General features: G+C 57.9%; 1 protein-coding gene across 2 annotated transcripts in view; it reads left to right on the top strand.

Annotated features, from left to right (window-relative positions):
- LOC140406132 (uncharacterized) overlaps positions 1–13,131 on the top strand; it is a 430,113-nt gene that overhangs the window by 283,913 nt on the left and 133,069 nt on the right. The gene's annotated exons all lie outside the window — the stretch shown is intronic.

Here is a 13,131-nt window from a genome sequence, read left to right as displayed (position 1 = left end):
AACGGGACGAACATCAGGGCAGTAAAACCAGACTGTGCCAGTTGGTCAGAATCCGCTCGAATTACACACAGGCAATGAATGCGGAGGGATATTCGAACAATCCCCTCTGCTCAGGGTGCCATCTTCAGTAACTCCCAGTCACCGCTTCGCCAAGGATCCCACCCTCTGAGGAAAGACATTGGCGGCCATCGTCCAGTCAGTCAAATCCATGCAATCTGATAGCGAGATCCTAAAGGGTCAATCATCAGAAGACTGCACAGTGACAGCATTGGGCACGGACACAGCACGGACAGGCGGGGAGAGGCCTTCCAGTGTTGGCAGGAGACCGTGTTTGTAAAAACCCAAATGTCCTTCAGAGAAGGAAATTCACAATTCCCACCCAATCTGGGCCAAGATGTGACTCCAGTCAGAACAACGACATTGCGGTTCACTTTTAACTTGTCTAAATTCAAAGGGAGCAGTACACTCAGAGGATCAGTACTGAGGGAGTGCTGCACTGTCAGAGGGTCAGTACTGAGGGAGTGCTGCACTGTCAGAGGGTCAGTACTGAGGGAGTGCTGCACTGTCAGAGGGTCAGTACTGAGGGAGTGCCACACTGTCAGAGGGTCAGTACTGAGGGAGTGCTGCACTGTCAGAGGGTCAGTACTGAGGGAGTGCCGCACTGTCAGAGGGTCAGTACTGAGGGAGTGCCGCACTGTCAGAGGGTCAGTACTGAGGGAGTGCTGCACTGTCAGAGGGTCAGTACTGAGGGAGTGCCGCATTGTCAGAGGGTCAGTACTGAGGGAGTGCCGCATTGTCAGAGGATCAGTACTGAGGGAGTGCCGCACTGTCAGAGGGTCAGTACTGAGGGAGTGCTGCACTGTCAGAGGGTCAGTACTGAGGGAGTGCCGCATTGTCAGAGGGTCAGTACTGAGGGAGTGCCGCATTGTCAGAGGATCAGTACTGAGGGAGTGCTGCACTGTCAGAGGAACAGTACTGAGGGAGTGCTGCACTGTCAGAGGGTCAGTACTGAGGGAGTGCCGCACTGTCAGAGGGTCAGTACTGAGGGAGTGCCGCACTGTCAGAGGGTCAGTACTGAGGGAGGGCCGCACTGTCAGAGGGTCAGTGCTGAGGGAGTGCCACACTGTCAGAGGGTCAGTACTGAGGGAGTGCTGCACTGTCAGAGGGTCAGTACAGAGGGAGTGCTGCACTGTCAGAGGGTCAGTACTGAGGGAGTGCCACACTGTCAGAGGGTCAGTACTGAGGGAGTGCCGCACTGTCAGAGGGTCAGTACTGAGGGAGTGCTGCACTGTCAGAGGGTCAGTACTGAGGGAGTGCTGCACTGTCAGAGATGTTGTGATTCAGGAGGTGAGCGATTGTCCAACTAAGGCTCAACTGCCAGAGTTAGGAGACTTGAAAATCAGCAGACAATAATCTTTATAACAGGATGTGTGTGTGTGCTGGAGTGTGATAGGCAGGGAAATTGGGCAATGCTTCCACAAACAGCGGGTGTGTGTTTGTGAAACTAGTAAGAAGTTTTACAATACCAGGTTAAAGTCCAACAGGTTTGTTTCGATGTCACTAGCTTTCGGAGCGCTGCTCCTTCCTCAAGTGAATGAAGAGGTATGTTCCAGAAACACATATATAGACAAATTCAAAGATGCCAGACAATGCTTGGAATGCGAGCATTAGCAGGTGATTAAATCTTTACAGATCCAGAGATGGGGTAACCCCAGGTTAAAGAGGTGTGAATTGTGTCAAGCCAGGACAGTTGGTAGGATTTCGCAGGCCAGATGGTGGGGGATGAATGTAATGCGACATGAATCCCAGGTCCCGGTTGAGGCCGCACTCATGTGTGCGGAACTTGGCTATAAGCTTCTGCTCGGCGATTCTGCGTTGTCGCGGGTCCTGAAGGCCGCCTTGGAGAACGCTTACCCGGAGATCAGAGGCTGAATGCCCTTGACTGCTGAAGTGTTCCCCGACTGGAAGGGAACATTCCTGCCTGGTGATTGTTGCACGATGTCCGTTCATTCGTTGTCGCAGCGTCTGCATGGTCTCGCCAATGTACCACGCTTCGGGACATCCTTTCCTGCAGCGTATGAGGTAGACAACGTTGGCCGAGTCGCACGAGTATGTACCGCGTACCTGGTGGGTGGTTTCACGTGTAATGGTGGTATCCATGTCGATGATCTGGCACGTCTTGCAGAGATTACCATGACAGGGTTGTGTGGTGTCGTGGTCACTGTTCTGAAGACTGGGTAGTTTGCTGCAAACAATGGTTCGTTTGAGGTTGCGCGGTTGTTTGAAGGCAAGTAGTAGGGGTGTGGGGATGACCTTGGCAAGATGTTCATCGTCATCAATGACGTGCTGAAGGCTGTGAAGAAGATGACGTAGTTTCTCCGCTCCGGGGAAGTACTGGACGACGAAGGGTATTCTGTCGGTTGTGTCCCATGTTTGTCTTCTGAGGAGGTCGGTCCGGTTTTTCGCTGTGGCGCGTTGGAACTGTCGATCGATGAGTCGAGCGCCATATCCCGTTCGTACGAGGGCATCTTTCAACGTCTGTAGATGTCTGTTACGCTCCTCCTCGTCTGAGCAGATCCTGTGTATACGGAGCGCTTGTCCATACGGGATGGCTACTTTAATGTGTTCAGGGTGGAAGCTGGAGAAGTGGAGCATCATGAGGTTATCTGTGGGTTTGCGGTAAAGCAAAGTGCTCAGGTGACCGTCCTTGATGGAGACGAGTGTGTCCAAGAATGCAACTGATTTTGGAGAGTAGTCCATGGTGAGTCTGATGGTTGGATGGAACTTATTAATGTCATCGTGTAGTCGTTTCAGTGAGTGAAACTCGACAGACTAGACCATTCGGCCCATCAACTATCTGATATCCATATCCCCAGAGTCTTGTCTTTTTTTCGCTTTTTGAATATTGGGTCTGTGCCTAGATGATGTGAACCCTCTGTTTCAAACAATTCCCCTTCCTTCACTCTGACACTCTCTAATCTTGGACGAGTGAAAGCCAGGATTGTCTAACTTGGAGGGAGAAAGTTAAGCAAAGATTACCAGAGGATAGACTGAATGGGGATATAATTCGAAAGTGGGTGCAGGAGCAGTGGGATCTGGAGGTTAACAAGTGTGTAAATTGTGCAGGGTCTGAGTGTGAGCTGAGGAAGTTATTGAAGGATACGGGATCCTGGCTTTATTCATAGAAGCAGAGGCTGGAATTTTCCACCCCTCCCCAACAGGGAAGGTTGGCACATGGGGGCACAGGATGGCAGGTGAGGGGGCACAGGATGGCAGGTGGGGGGCACAGGATGGCAGGTGGGGGGGCACAGGATGGCAATCAAGGGCATGAAATCGGGCGGCATGCTCAACCCCCCCCAGGGCTGGGGTTTGGCCTGCAGTGGGGCAGGTGTCAGGCTTGCCTGGGAGACAGTGGGCGGGGCCGGGAGACGGCGGGGGTTCTGCCTCTTTAGGAAACCTGCGCTCTTCGGATCCCTGGCGTGGGAGACAGCAGTGTTAACCCGCGTCCCTGGCACTGTGAGGCAGCAGTGTTAACCCGCGTCCCTGGCACTGTGAGACAGCAGTGTTAACCCGCGTCCCTGGCACTGTGAGGCAGCAGTGTTAACCCGCGTCCCTGGCACTGTGAGGCAGCAGTGTTAACCCGCGTCCCTGGCACTGTGAGACAGCAGTGTTAACCCGGGTCCCTGGCACTGTGAGACAGCAGTGTTAACCCGGGTCCCTGGCACTGAGACAGCAGTATTAACCCAGGTCCCTGGCACTGTGAGACAGCAGTGTTAACCCGGGTCCCTGCAGCTGTGAGACAGCAGTGTTAACCCGGGTCCCTGGCACTGTGAGACAGCAGCGTTAACCCGGGTCCCTGGCGCTGTGAGGCAGCAGTGCTAACCTGGTTCCTGGCTCTGTGAGACAGCAGTGTTAACCCGGGTCCCTGGCACTGTGAGACAGCAGTGTTAACTCGGGTCCCTGGCACTGTGAGATAGCAGCGTTAACCCGGGTCCCTGGCGCTGTGAGGCAGCAGTGCTAACCTGGTTCCTGGCTCTGTGAGACAGCAGTGTTAACCCGGGTCCCTGGCGCTGTGAGACAGCAGTGTTAACCCGGGACCCTGGCACTGTGAGGCAGCAGTGTTAACTCGGGTCCCTGGCACTGTGAGATAGCAGTGTTAGCCCGGGTCCCTGGCACTGTGAGACAGCAGTGTTAACCCCGGGTCCCTGGCGCTGTGAGTCAGCAGTGTTAACCCGGGTCCCTGGCATTGTGAGACAGCAGTGTTAACCCTTGTCCCTGACGCTGTGAGTCAGCAGTGTTAACCCGGGTCCCTGACGCTGTGAGACAGCAGTGTTAACCCGGGTCCCTGGCAGGGTGAGACAGCAGTGCTAAGCCGGTCCCTGGCGCTGTGAGACAGCAGTGTGAACCCGGGTCCCTGGCGCTGTGAGACAGCAGTGTTAACCCGGGTCCCTGGCACTGTGAGACAGCAGTGTTAACCCGGGTCCCTGGCAGGGTGAGACAGCAGTGCTAACCCGGTCCCTGGCGCTGTGAGACAGTAGTGTTAACCCGGGTCCCTGGCGCTGTGAGACAGCAGTGTTAACCCGGGTCCCTGGCACTGTGAGACAGCAGCGTTAACCCGGGTCCCTGGCAATGTGAGACAGCAGTGTTAACCCGGGTCCCTGGCACTGTGAGACAGCAGTGTTAACCCGGGTCCCTGGCACTGTGAGACAGCAGTGTTAACCCGGGTCCCTGGCACTGTGAGGCAGCAGTGTTAACCCGGGTCCCTGGCACTGTGAGGCAGCAGTGCTAACCCGGGTCCCTGGCACTGTGAGGCAGCAGTGTTAACCCGGGTCCCTGGCACTGTGAGACAGCAGTGTTAACCCGGGTCCCTGGCACTGTGAGACAGCAGCGTTAACCCGGGTCCCTGGCAATGTGAGACAGCAGTGTTAACCCGGGTCCCTGGCACTGTGAGACAGCAGTGTTAACCCGGGTCCCTGGCACTGTGAGACAGCAGTGTTAACCCGGGTCCCTGGCTCTGTGAGACAGCAGTGTTAACCCGGGTCCCTGGCACTGTGAGGCAGCAGTGTTAACCCGGGTCCCTGGCACTGTGAGGCAGCAGTGTTAACCTGGGTCACTGGCACTGTGAGGCAGCAGTGTTAACCCGGGTCCCTGGCACTGTGAGGCAGCAGTGTTAACCCGGGTCCCTGGCACTGTGAGACAGCAGTGTTAACCCGGGTCCCTGGCACAGTGAGGCAGCAGTGTTAACCCGGGTCCCTGACACTGTGAGAAAGCAGTGTTAACCCGGGTCCCTGGCACTGTGAGGCAGCAGAGTTAACCCGGGTCCCTGACACTGTGAGACAGTAGTGTTAACCCGGGTCCCTGGCACTGTGAGGCAGCAGTGTTAATCCAGGTCCCTGGCACAGTGAGACAGCAGTGTTAACCCAGGTCCCTGGCGCTGTGAGGCAGCAGTGCTAACCTGGGTCTCTGGCACTGTGAGACAGCAGTGTTAACCCAGGTCTCTGGCACTGTGAGACAGCAGTGTTAACCCGGGTCCCTGGCGCTGTGAGACAGGAGTGTTAACAGGGTCCCTGGCACTGTGAGACAGCAGTGTTAACCCGGGGCCCTGGCTCTGTGTGGCAGCAGTGTAAACCCGGGTCCCTGGCACTGTGAGACAGCAGTGCTAACCCGGGTCCCTGGCGCTGTGAGGCAGCAGTTCTAACACAGGTCCCTGGCACTGTGAGACAGCAGTGTTAACCCGGATCCCTGGCACTGTGAGACAGCAGTGTTAACCCGGGTCCCTGGCGCTGTGAGACAGCAGTGTTAACCCGGGTCTCTGGCACTGTGAGACAGCAGTGTTAACCCGGGTCCCTGGCACTGTGAGACAGCAGTTCTAACACAGGTCCCTGGCACTGTGAGACAGCAGTGTTAACCCGGGTCCCTGGCACTGAGACAGCAGTGCTAACCCGGGTCCCTGGCACTGTGAGACAGCAGTTCTAACACAGGTCCCTGGCACTGTGAGACAGCAGTGTTAACCCGGGTCCCTGGCGTGGGAGACAGCAGTGTTAACCCGGGTCCCTGGCACTGTGAGACAGCAGTGTTAACCCGCGTCCCTGGCACTGTGAGGCAGCAGTGTTAACCCGGGTCCCTGGCACTGTGAGACAGCAGTGTTAACCTGGGTCCCTGGCACTGTGAGACAGCAGTGTTAACCCGCGTCCCTGGCACTGTGAGACAGCAGTGTTAACCCGGGTCCCTGACACTGTGAGACAGCAGTGTTAACCTGGGTCCCTGGCACTGTGAGACAGCAGTGTTAACCCGGGTCCCTGGCACTGTGAGACAGCAGTGTTAATCCGTGTCCCTGGCACTATGAGACAGCAGTGTTAACCCAGGTCCCTGGCGCTGTGAGACAGCATTGTTAACCCGGGTCCCTGGCACTGTGAGGCAGCAGTGTTAACCCGGGTCCTTGGCACTGTGAGACAGCAGTGTTAACCCGGGTCCCTGGCACTGTGAGACAGCAGTGTTAACCCGGGTCCTTGGCACTGTGAGACAGCCGTGTTAACCCGGGTCCCTGGCACTGTGAGGCAGCAGTGTTAACCCGGGTCCCTGGCACTGTGAGGCAGCAGTGTTAACCGGGTCCCTGGCTCTGTGAGACAGCAGTGTTAACCCGGGTCCCTGGCACTGTGAGACAGCAGCGTTAACCCGGGTCCCTGGCAATGTGAGACAGCAGTGTTAACCCGGGTCCCTGGCACTGTGAGGCAGCAGTGCTAACCCGGGTCCCTGGAACTGTGAGGCAGCAGTGTTAACCTGGGTCACTGGCACTGTGAGGCAGCAGTGTTAACCCGGGTCCCTGGCACTGTGAGGCAGCAGTGTTAACCCGGGTCCCTGGCACTGTGAGGCAGCAGTGTTAACCCGGGTCCCTGGCACTGTGAGGCAGCAGTGTTAACCCGGGTACCTGGCGCTGTGAGACAGCAGTGTTAACCCGGGTTGCTGGCACTGTGAGACAGCAGTGTTAACCCGGGTCCCTGGCACTGTGAGGCAGCAGTGTTAACCCGGGTCCCTGGCGCTGTGAGACAGCAGTTCTAACACAGGTCCCTGGCACAGTGAGACAGCAGTGTTAACCCGTGTCTCTGGCACCGTGAGACAGCAGTGTTAACCCGGGTCCCTGGCACTGAGACAGCAGTGTTAACCCAGGTCCCTGGGTCTGTGAGACAGCAGTGTTAACCAGGGTCCCTGGCACTGTGAGGCAGCAGTGATAACCCAGGACCCTGGCACTGTGAGGCAGCAGTGTTAACCCGGGTCCCTGGCACTGAGACAGCAGTGCTAACCCGGGTCCCTGGCACTGTGAGACAGCAGTTCTAACACAGGTCCCTGGCACAGTGAGACAGCAGTGTTAACCCGGGTCTCTGGCACTGTGAGACAGCAGTGTTAACCCGGGTCCCTGGCACTGTGAGAAAGCAGTTCTAACAAAGGTCCCTGGCACTGTGAGATAGCAGTGTTAGCCCGGGTCCCTGGTACTGTGAGGTAGCAGTGTTAACCCAGGACCCTGGCTCTGTGAGGCAGCAGTGTTAACCTGAGTCCCTGGCGCTGTGAGGCAGCAGTGCTAACCTGGTTCCTGGCTCTGTGAGACAGCAGTGTTAACCCGGGACCCTGGCACTGTGAGGCAGCAGTGTTAACTCGGGTCCCTGGCACTGTGAGATAGCAGTGTTAGCCCGGGTCCCTGGCACTGTGAGACAGCAGTGTTAACCCCGGGTCCCTGGCGCTGTGAGTCAGCAGTGTTAACCCGGGTCCCTGGCATTGTGAGACAGCAGTGTTAACCCTTGTCCCTGACGCTGTGAGTCAGCAGTGTTAACCCGGGTCCCTGACGCTGTGAGACAGCAGTGTTAACCCGGGTCCCTGGCAGGGTGAGACAGCAGTGCTAAGCCGGTCCCTGGCGCTGTGAGACAGCAGTGTGAACCCGGGTCCCTGGCGCTGTGAGACAGCAGTGTTAACCCGGGTCCCTGGCACTGTGAGACAGCAGTGTTAACCCGGGTCCCTGGCAGGGTGAGACAGCAGTGCTAACCCGGTCCCTGGCGCTGTGAGACAGTAGTGTTAACCCGGGTCCCTGGCGCTGTGAGACAGCAGTGTTAACCCGGGTCCCTGGCGCTGTGAGACAGCAGTGTTAACACGGGTCCCTGGCACTGTGAGATAGCAGTGTTAACCCGGGTCCCTGGCGCTGTGAGACAGCAGTGTTAACCCGGGTCCCTGGCACTGTGAGATAGCAGTGTTATCCCGGGTCCCTGGCACTGTGAGACAGCAGTGTTAACTCGGGTCCCTGGCACTGTGAGACAGCAGTGCTAACCCGGGTCCCTGGTGCTGTGAGGCAGCAGTGTTAACCCGGGTCCCTGGCACAGTGAGGCAGCTGTGTTAACCCGAGTCCCTTGCGCTGTGAGACAGCAGTGTTAACCCTGGTCCCTGGCACTGTGAGGCAGCAGTGTTAACCCGGGTCCCTGGCACTGTGAAACAGCAGTGTTAACCCGGGTCCCTGGCACTGTGAGACAGCAGTGTTAACCCGTGTCCCTGGCACTGTGAGACAGCAGTGTTAACCCGGGTCCCTGGCACTGTGATACAGCAGGGTTAACCCGGGTCCCTGGCACTGTGAGACAGCAGTGTTAACCCGGGTCCCTGGCACTGTGAGACAGCAGTGTTAACCCGGGTCCCTGGCACTGTGAGACAGCAGCGTTAACCCGGGTCCCTGGCACTGAGACAGCAGCGTTAACCCGGGTCCCTGGCACTGTGAGAAGGCAGCGTTAACCCGGGTCCCTGGCACTGTGAGACAGCAGTGTTAACCCGGGTCCCTGGCACTGTGAGACAGCAGTGTTAACCCGGGTCCCTGGCACTGTGAGACAGCAGTGTTAACCCGTGTCCTTGGCGCTGTGAGACAGCAGTGTTATCCCGGGTCCCTAACGCTGTTAGACAGCAGTGTTAACCCGGGTCCCTGGCACTGTGAGACAGCAGTGTTAACCCGGGTCCCTGGCACTGTGAAACAGCAGTGTTTTCCCCGGGTCCCTGGCACTGTGAGATAGCAGTGTTAACCCGGGTCCCTGGCGCTGTGAGACAGCAGTGTTAACCCTGGTCTCTGGCACTGTGAGACAGCAGTGTTAACCCGGGTCCCTGGCACTGTGAGACAGCAGTGTTAACCCAGGGCCCTGGCTCTGTGAGACAGCAGTGTTAACCCGGGTCCCTGGCTCTGTGAGACAGCAGTGTTAACCTGGTTCCCTGGCACCGAGACAGCGGTGTTAACCCGGGTCCCTGGCACTGTGAGACAGCAGTGTTAACCCGGGTCCCTGGCACTGTGAAAGAGCAGTGTTTTCCACGGGTCCCTGGCACTGTGAGACAGCAGTGTTAACCCGGGTCCCTGGCTCTGTGAGACAGCAGTGTTAACCCGGGTCCCTGGCGCTGTGAGACAGCAGTGTTAACCTGGGTCCCTGACGCTGTGAGACAGCAGTGTTAACCCGGGTCCCTGGCACTGTGAAACAGCAGTGTTAACCCGGGTCCCTGGCACTGTGAGATAGCAGTGTTAACCCGGGTCCCTGGCGCTGTGAGACAGCAGTGTTAACCCTGGTCTCTGGCACTGTGAGACAGCAGTGTTAACCTGGTTCCCTGGCACCGAGACAGCAGTGTTCACCCGGGTCCCTGGCACTGAGACAGCAGCGTTAACCTGGGTCCCTGGCTCTGTGAGACAGCAGTGTTAACCCGGGTCCCTGGCACTGAGACAGCAGCGTTAACCCGGGTCCCTGGCACTGTGAGAAGGCAGCGTTAACCCGGGTCCCTGGCACTGTGAGACAGCAGTGTTAACCCGGGTCCCTGGCACTGTGAGACAGCAGTGTTAACCCGGGTCCCTGGCACTGTGAGACAGCAGTGTTAACCCGTGTCCTTGGCGCTGTGAGACAGCAGTGTTATCCCGGGTCCCTAACGCTGTTAGACAGCAGTGTTAACCCGGGTCCCTGGCACTGTGAGACAGCAGTGTTAACCCGGGTCCCTGGCACTGTGAAACAGCAGTGTTTTCCCCGGGTCCCTGGCACTGTGAGATAGCAGTGTTAACCCGGGTCCCTGGTGCTGTGAGACAGCAGTGTTAACCCTGGTCTCTGGCACTGTGAGACAGCAGTGTTAACCCGGGTCCCTGGCACTGTGAGACAGCAGTGTTAACCCAGGGCCCTGGCTCTGTGAGACAGCAGTGTTAACCCGGGTCCCTGGCTCTGTGAGACAGCAGTGTTAACCTGGTTCCCTGGCACCGAGACAGCGGTGTTAACCCGGATCCCTGGCACTGTGAGACAGCAGTGTTAACCCGGGTCCCTGGCACTGTGAAACAGCAGTGTTTTCCCCGGGTCCCTGGCACTGTGAGACAGCAGTGTTAACCCGGGTCCCTGGCTCTGTGAGACAGCAGTGTTAACCCGGGTCCCTGGCGCTGTGAGACAGCAGTGTTAACCTGGGTCCCTGACGCTGTGAGACAGCAGTGTTAACCCGGGTCCCTGGCACTGTGAAACAGCAGTGTTAACCCGGGTCCCTGGCACTGTGAGATAGCAGTGTTAACCCGGGTCCCTGGCGCTGTGAGACAGCAGTGTTAACCCTGGTCTCTGGCACTGTGAGACAGCAGTGTTAACCTGGTTCCCTGGCACCGAGACAGCAGTGTTCACCCGGGTCCCTGGCACTGAGACAGCAGTGTTAACCTGGGTCCCTGGCTCTGTGAGACAGCAGTGTTAACCTGTGTCCCTGGCTCTGTGTGACAGCAGTGTTAACCTGGGTCCCTGGCACTGTGAGACAGCAGTGTTAACCCGGGTCCCTAGCAATGTGAGACAGCAGTGTTAACCTGGTTCCCTGGCACCGAGACAGCAGTGTTAACCCGGGTCCCTGGCGCTGTGAGACAGCAGTGTTAACCCGGGTCCCTGGCACTGTGAGGCAGCAGTGTTAACCTGGGTCCCTGGCGCTGTGAGACAGCAGTGCTAACCTGGGTCCCTGGCACTGTGAGACAGCAGTGCTAACCCGGGTCCCTGGCGCTGTGAGACAGAAATGCTAACCCGGGTCCTTGGCACAATGAGACAGCAGCGTTAACCCGGGTCCCTGGCACTGTGAGGCAGCAGTTCTAACACAGGTCCCTGGCACTGTGAGACAGCAGTGTTAACCCGGGTCCCTGGCACTGTGAGACAGCGGTGTTAACCCGGGTCCCTGGCACTGTGAGACAGCAGTGTTAACCCAGGTCCCTGGGTCTGTGAGACAGCAGTGTTAACCCGGGTCCCTGGCACTGTGAGGCAGCAGTGTTAACCCGGGTCCCTGGCACTGTGAGACAGCAGTGTTAACCCGGGACCCTGGCACTGTGAGACAGCAGTGTTAACCCGGGTCCCTGGCACTGTGAGACAGCAGTGTTAACCCGGGACCCTGGCACTGTGAGACAGCAGTGTTAACCCGGGTCCCTGGCACTGTGAGACAGCAGTGCTAACCCGGGTCCCTGGCACTGTGGGACAGCAGTGTTAACCCGGGTCCCTGGCGCTGTGAGACAGCAGTTCTAACACAGGTCCCTGGCACAGTGAGACAGCAGTGTTAACCCGGGTCTCTGGCACTGTGAGACAGCAGTGTTAACCCGGGTCCCTGGCACTGAGACAGCAGTGTTAACCCAGGTCCCTGGGTCTGTGAGACAGCAGTGTTAACCAGGGTCCCTGGCACTGTGAGGCAGTAGTGATAACCCAGGACCCTGGCACTGTGAGGCAGCAGTGTTAACCCGGGTCCCTGGCACTGAGACAGCAGTGCTAACCCGGGTCCCTGGCACTGTGAGACAGCAGTTCTAACACAGGTCCCTGGCACAGTGAGACAGCAGTGTTAACCCGGGTCTCTGGCACTGTGAGACAGCAGTGTTAACCCGGGTCCCTGGCACTGTGAGAAAGCAGTTCTAACACAGGTCCCTGGCACTGTGAGATAGCAGTGTTAGCCCGGGTCCCTGGTACTGTGAGACAGCAGTGTTAACCCGGGTCCCTGGCACTGTGAGGTAGCAGTGTTAACCCAGGACCCTGGCTCTGTGAGGCAGCAGTGTTAACCTGAGTCCCTGGCGCTGTGAGGCAGCAGTGCTAACCTGGTTCCTGGCTCTGTGAGACAGCAGTGTTAACCCGGGTCCCTGGCACTGAGACAGCAGTGTTAACCCGGGTCCCTGACACTGTGAGGCAGCAGTGTTAACCCGGGTCCCTGGCACTGTGAGATAGCAGTGTTAGCCCGGGTCCATGGCACTGTGAGACAGCAGTGTTAACCCCGGGTCCCTGGCGCTGTGAGTCAGCAGTGTTAACCCGGGTCCCTGGCATTGTGAGACAGCAGTGTTAACCCTTGTCCCTGACGCTGTGAGTCAGCAGTGTTAACCCGGGTCCCTGACGCTGTGAGACAGCAGTGTTAACCCGGGTCCCTGGCAGGGTGAGACAGCAGTGCTAAGCCGGTCCCTGGCGCTGTGAGACAGCAGTGTTAACCCGGGTCCCTGGCGCTGTGAGACAGCAGTGTTAACCCGGGTCCCAGGCACTGTGAGACAGCAGTGTTAACCCGGGTCCCTGGCACTGTGAGACAGCAGTGTTAACCCGGGTCCCTGGCACTGTGAGATAGCAGTGTTAACCCGGGTCCCTGGCATGGTGAAACAGCAGTGTTATCCCGGGTCCCTGGCACTGTGAGACAGCAGTGTTAACTCGGGTCCCTGGCACTGTGAGACAGCAGTGCTAACCCGGGTCCCTGGTGCTGTGAGGCAGCAGTGTTAACCCGGGTCCCTGGCACAGTGAGGCAGCTGTGTTAACCCGAGTCCCTTGCGCTGTGAGACAGCAGTGTTAACCCGGGTCCCTGGCACTGAGACAGCAGTGCTATCACGGGTCTCTGGCACTGTGAGACAGCAGTGTTAACCCGGGTCCCTGGCACTGTGAGACAGCAGTGTTAACCCGGGTCCCTGGCACTGTGAGACAGCAGTGTTAACCCGGGTCCCTGGCACTGTGAGACAGCAGCCTTAACCCGGGTCCCTGGCACTGAGACAGCAGCGTTAACCCGGGTCCCTGGCACTGTGAGACAGCAGCGTTAACCCGGGTCCCTGGCACTGTGAGATAGCAGTGTTAACCCGGGTCCCTGGCACTGTCAAACAGCAGTGTTATCCCGGGTCCCTGG

This window comes from Scyliorhinus torazame, chromosome 2 (genome assembly GCF_047496885.1).
Source record: "Scyliorhinus torazame isolate Kashiwa2021f chromosome 2, sScyTor2.1, whole genome shotgun sequence".
In the NCBI taxonomy this organism is placed as follows: Eukaryota; Metazoa; Chordata; class Chondrichthyes; order Carcharhiniformes; family Scyliorhinidae; genus Scyliorhinus; species Scyliorhinus torazame.
This window is presented reverse-complemented; position numbering and strand designations above follow the sequence as displayed.